This window comes from Oreochromis niloticus, linkage group LG7 (genome assembly GCF_001858045.2).
Source record: "Oreochromis niloticus isolate F11D_XX linkage group LG7, O_niloticus_UMD_NMBU, whole genome shotgun sequence".
NCBI lineage: Eukaryota > Metazoa > Chordata > Actinopteri > Cichliformes > Cichlidae > Oreochromis > Oreochromis niloticus.
In genome coordinates this window covers 63,358,570-63,365,369 of record NC_031972.2, presented here as the reverse complement: position 1 = coordinate 63,365,369, position 6,800 = coordinate 63,358,570, and positions in this window count along the sequence as shown.

Below are 6,800 nucleotides of genomic sequence, written 5' to 3'. Positions count from 1 at the left end.
TTGGGAGAGATTGGACATTGTGTTTTTGAGCGACAGCAGTTACTGCTTTTGGCGAGTGATTGAAACTCCACGTGCCGCCATGACCACCCCGTTTCCCTGAACGTAAAAGCTTCGCAATTTAACATCACAAAGGTCTTTAGATTCCACACACAGGAGATCGCGTAATCTAATGAAATCCCTTGGAGGAGTTCGTCAAAGTATGAGGCCTGAAAAGAGGGGAAAATGTCGCCAAATTACACATTAATTTTAAAATGGCTGACTTCCTGTTGGATTTGGGATATTGCTCCAAGAGACTTTTTGTACATCTTGATATCTCCATAAGCTGCCAGGTTTCAACTCATACATAAACACAGAGCAGGGCTGTTGTTTTGAAATTTTGTAGGGGCGCTGTGGAGCCATTTTGCGCTTTCAAGGAAAATGAACATATAAAAGAAATCCCTCATCACATTAGAGGTGTGCGCCAAATTTCAAGACTTTTTAAACTTTCAAGCCCTCAAAAGCCACTTCATCTTTCATGGTGAACTGCGTTGCCACCAGGGTGCGCCGTTCAGTTTAAGTCACAATTTCTCACTGAAGCATCAAGAGGGACTGATGGTGATATCACCGCTTTGAGGTGGCCACGATGAACCTGTGAAAATCAGTACAACAAATGAAAGACATGACATTTCCTGGTGCCACTAGGTGGCGCTCTACGTATTCCTGACAATGGGCATATCAATCTGTTCAGGGCGGGTCTGACATCATCCTGTAAATCTGGTACTGATCAGATTGGATTTCATTGAGTTACACTAATTTGTTTCTTCATGGCGAGACCTCAATGTTCGCCATGCTGCTGGGGTCACACCCTTCAGCGAAAACTCACAGTTTTCTCTGTAACCCAAGACCAACTCCTTAAGGCTTTCCTGGAGAAATTTGAGGCTGCAGATGTCACCCATTACAATACTGTACCCCAAAGTGTAAAACATGACATTTCCTGTTCCCACTAGGTGGCGCTGTCCTGATGTCAAATATGGCAGTTGAAATATGTTCAGGGTGGAGCCTTATCATATGTGTCCACTTTGGTCAGGTCGGACAATGTATGACAGAACGAGAGGCAATAAGATTTTCATGGCGAGTCATCGAAATTCGCCGTGGCGCCACGGCCTCACCGTATCCGAAAACTCAAAAGCTCCGCAATTTAACATGGCCCAGGTGTGTAGTTGACACTGACCAAATATGAAGCTTGTACGATGAAATCCAATGAGGAGTTCGCAAAAGTTCGAGGCATGGAAATGGCAAAATTAGAGCCAAAATGTCACCTTCACTTCCAAATGGCGGACTTCCTGTTGGGTTTGCGTCAATGGTCCCATGACTTTTTGTTCGTCTTGGCATGATACACATGTGTGCCAATTTCATACATGTAGCTAAACGATGTGTTCGTAGGGCTGCATTTAACAAGGCATAGGTGGCGCTACAGAGCCATTTCCCATGCTCATATGTAAACCATTAAAATACAAAATTTTCACCAGACCTGGCATGTGTGCAAAATTCATGAGTTTTGAGCATGTTAAAGCCCTCAAAAGGCCTTCATTTGCTGAATAATAATAATAATAATAATAATTAAAGCTGCAAGCAGCGATATGAGGGCCCTCGCACCCCCGGCGCGTCGAGCCAAGCCCAACACCTAAAACCAGCGCTTCCGATCTGATGTCACATTGATGGAATTCATGCATTTAACCACCAGCTAAAATTTCATCTCATTCAACCATTATTATAGTCGTCCCACTAGGTGGCGCTCTAACCATTACTGACAAATGGCATAACAAACATTTCCGAGCTCGAGTCTCATCACGCCTGCGACCTTTGGGAGAGATTGGACATTGTGTTTTGAGCGACAGCAGGTTACTGCTTTTTGGCGAGTGATTGAAACTCCACGTGCCGCCATGACCACCCCGTTTCCCTGAACGTAAAAAGCTTCGCAATTTAACATCACAAAGGTCTTTAGATTCCACACACAGGAGATCGCGTAAATCTAATGAAATCCCTTGGAGGAGTTCGTCAAAGTATGAGGCCTGAAAAGAGGGGAAAATGTCGCCAAATTTACACATTAATTTTAAAATGGCTGACTTCCTGTTGGATTTGGGATATTGCTCCAAGAGACTTTTTTGTACATCTTGATATCTCCAATAAGCTTGCCAGGTTTCAAACTCATACATAAAACACAGAGCAGGGGCTGTTGTTTTGAAATTTTGTAGGGGGCGCTGTGGAGCCATTTTGCGCTGTTCAAGGAAAATGAACATATAAAAAGAAATCCCTCATCACATTAGAGGTGTGCGCCAAATTTCAAGACTTTTTAAACTTTCAAGCCCCTCAAAAGCCACTTCATCTTTCATGGTGAACTGCGTGCCACCAGGGTGCGCCGTTCAGTTTATAGTCACAATTTTCTCACTGAAGCATCAAGAGGGACTGATGGTGATATTCACCGCTTTTGAGGTGGCCACGATGAACCTGTGAAAATCAGTACAACAAAATGAAAGACATGACATTTCCTGGTGCCACTAGGTGGCGCTCTACGTATTCCTGACAATGGGCATATCAATCTGTTCAGGGCGGGTCTGACATCATCCCTGTAAAATCTGGTACTGATCAGATTGGATTTCATTGAGTTACACTAATTTGTTTCTTCATGGCGAGACCTCAATGTTCGCCATGCTGCTGGGGTCACACCCTTCAGCGAAAACTCACAGTTTTCTCTGTAACCCAAGACCAACTCCTTAAGGCTTTCCTGGAGAAATTTGAGGCTGCAGATGTCACCCATTACAATACTGTACCCCAAAGTGTAAAACATGACATTTCCTGTTCCCACTAGGTGGCGCTGTCCCTGGTGTCAAATATGGCAGTTGAAATATGTTCAGGGGTGGAGCCTTATCATATGTGTCCACTTTGGTCAAGGTCGGACAATGTATGACAGAACGAGAGGCAATAAGATTTTCATGGCGAGTCATCGAAATTCGCCGTGGCGCCACGGCCTCACAGTACCGAAAACTCAAAAGCTCCGCAATTTAACATGGCCCAGGTGTGTAGTTGACACTGACCAAATATGAAGCTTGTACGATGAAATTCCAATGAGGAGTTCGCAAAAGTTCGAGGCATGGAAATGGCAAAATTAGAGCCAAAATGTCACCTTCACTTCCAAATGGCGGACTTCCTGTTGGGTTTAGGACATGGCCATATAGACTTTTTGTGCGTCTCCGAACGTTAGATATGTGTTCCGAGTTTATACATGTAGGTCATACCCATCTCGGGGCTCGCGTTTCTCATTTTCTAGGTGGCGCTACTGAGCCAATTTTCCCTGGACATGTCTACGGACATTAAAATACGTAAATTTTCACCAGACCTGAGCGTGTGCAAATTTCATGAGTTTTCGAGCATGTTAGGCCCTCAAAAGGCCGATTCATTTGCCGAAATAATAATAATAATAATAATTAAAGCTGCAAGCAGCGATATGAGGGCCCTCGCACCCCCGGCGCGTCGAGCCAAGCCCAACACCTAAAACCAGCGCTTCCGATCTGATGTCACATTGATGGAATTCATGCATTTAACCACCAGCTAAAATTTCATCTCATTCAACCATTATTATAGTCGTCCCACTAGGTGGCGCTCTAACCATTACTGACAAATGGCATAACAAACATTTCCGAGCTCGAGTCTCATCACGCCTGCGACCTTTGGGAGAGATTGGACATTGTGTTTTTGAGCGACAGCAGGTTACTGCTTTTTGGCGAGTGATTGAAACTCCACGTGCCGCCATGACCACCCCGTTTCCCTGAACGTAAAAAGCTTCGCAATTTAACATCACAAAGGTCTTTAGATTCCACACACAGGAGATCGCGTAAATCTAATGAAATCCCTTGGAGGAGTTCGTCAAAGTATGAGGCCTGAAAAGAGGGGAAAATGTCGCCAAATTTACACATTAATTTAAAATGGCTGACTTCCTGTTGGATTTGGGATATTGCTCCAAGAGACTTTTTTGTACATCTTGATATCTCCAATAAGCTTGCCAGGTTTCAACTCATACATAAAACACAGAGCAGGGGCTGTTGTTTTGAAATTTTGTAGGGGCGCTGTGGAGCCATTTTGCGCTTTCAAGGAAAATGAACATATAAAAGAAATCCCTCATCACATTAGAGGTGTGCGCCAAATTTCAAGACTTTTTAAACTTTTCAAGCCCCTCAAAAGCCACTTCATCTTTCATGGTGAACTGCGTTGCCACCAGGGTGCGCCGTTCAGTTTATAGTCACAATTTTCTCACTGAAGCATCAAGAGGGACTGATGGTGATATTCACCGCTTTTGAGGTGGCCACGATGAACCTGTGAAAATCAGTACAACAAAATGAAAGACATGACATTTCCTGGTGCCACTAGGTGGCGCTCTACGTATTCCTGACAATGGGCATATCAATCTGTTCAGGGCGGGTCTGACATCATCCCTGTAAAATCTGGTACTGATCAGATTGGATTTCATTGAGTTACACTAATTTGTTTCTTCATGGCGAGACCTCAATGTTCGCCATGCTGCTGGGGTCACACCCTTCAGCGAAAACTCACAGTTTTCTCTGTAACCCAAGACCAACTCCTTAAGGCTTTCCTGGAGAAATTTGAGGCTGCAGATGTCACCCATTACAATACTGTACCCCAAAGTGTAAAACATGACATTTCCTGTTCCCACTAGGTGGCGCTGTCCCTGATGTCAAATATGGCAGTTGAAATATGTTCAGGGGTGGAGCCTTATCATATGTGTCCACTTTGGTCAAGGTCGGACAATGTATGACAGAACGAGAGGCAATAAGATTTTCATGGCGAGTCATCGAAATTCGCCGTGGCGCCACGGCCTCACAGTAACCCGAAAACTCAAAAGCTCCGCAATTTAACATGGCCCAGGTGTGTAGTTGACACTGACCAAATATGAAGCTTGTACGATGAAATTCCAATGAGGAGTTCGCAAAAGTTCGAGGCATGGAAATGGCAAAATTAGAGCCAAAATGTCACCTTCACTTCCAAATGGCGGACTTCCTGTTGGGTTTAGGACATGGCCATAATAGACTTTTTGTGCGTCTCCGAACGTTAGATATGTGTTCCGAGTTTATACATGTAGTCATACCCATCTCGGGGGCTCGCGTTTCTCATTTTCTAGGTGGCGCTACTGAGCCAATTTTCCCTGGACATGTCTACGGACATTAAAATACAAATTTTCACCAGACCTGACGCGTGTGCAAAATTTCATGAGTTTTCGAGCATGTTTAGGCCCTCAAAAGGCCATTCATTTGCCGAAATAATAATAATAATAATAATAATAATAATAAAATAAAAAAAAAAGCAGATACAATAGGCCTTCGCACTTGTGCTCGGCCTAATTAAAGCTGCAAGCAGCGATATGAGGGCCCTCGCACCCCGGCGCGTCGAGCCAAGCCCAACACCTAAACCAGCGCTTCCGATCTGATGTCACATTGATGGAATTCATGCATTTAACCACCAGCTAAAATTTCATCTCATTCAACCATTATTATAGTCGTCCCACTAGGTGGCGCTCTAACCATTACTGACAAATGGCATAACAAACATTTCCGAGCTCGAGTCTCATCACGCCTGCGACCTTTGGGAGAGATTGGACATTGTGTTTTGAGCGACAGCAGGTTACTGCTTTTTGGCGAGTGATTGAAACTCCACGTGCCGCCATGACCACCCCGTTTCCCTGAACGTAAAAAGCTTCGCAATTTAACATCACAAAGGTCTTTAGATTCCACACACAGGAGATCGCGTAAATCTAATGAAATCCCTTGGAGGAGTTCGTCAAAGTATGAGGCCTGAAAAGAGGGGAAAATGTCGCCAAATTTACACATTAATTTTAAAATGGCTGACTTCCTGTTGGATTTGGGATATTGCTCCAAGAGACTTTTTGTACATCTTGATATCTCCAATAAGCTTGCCAGGTTTCAAACTCATACATAAAACACAGAGCAGGGGCTGTTGTTTTGAAATTTTGTAGGGGGCGCTGTGGAGCCATTTTGCGCTTTCAAGGAAAATGAACATATAAAAGAAATCCCTCATCACATTAGAGGTGTGCGCCAAATTTCAAGACTTTTTAAACTTTTCAAGCCCCTCAAAAGCCACTTCATCTTTCATGGTGAACTGCGCTGCCACCAGGGTGCGCCGTTCAGTTTATAGTCACAATTTTCTCACTGAAGCATCAAGAGGGACTGATGGTGATATTCACCGCTTTTGAGGTGGCCACGATGAACCTGTGAAAATCAGTACAACAAAATGAAAGACATGACATTTCCTGGTGCCACTAGGTGGCGCTCTACGTATTCCTGACAATGGGCATATCAATCTGTTCAGGGCGGGTCTGACATCATCCCTGTAAAATCTGGTACTGATCAGATTGGATTTCATTGAGTTACACTAATTTGTTTCTTCATGGCGAGACCTCAATGTTCGCCATGCTGCTGGGGTCACACCCTTCAGCGAAAACTCACAGTTTTCTCTGTAACCCAAGACCAACTCCTTAAGGCTTTCCTGGAGAAATTTGAGGCTGCAGATGTCACCCATTACAATACTGTACCCCAAAGTGTAAAACATGACATTTCCTGTTCCCACTAGGTGGCGCTGTCCCTGGTGTCAAATATGGCAGTTGAAATATGTTCAGGGGTGGAGCCTTATCATATGTGTCCACTTTGGTCAAGGTCGGACAATGTATGACAGAACGAGAGGCAATAAGATTTTCATGGCGAGTCATCGAAATTCGCCGTGGCGCCACGGCC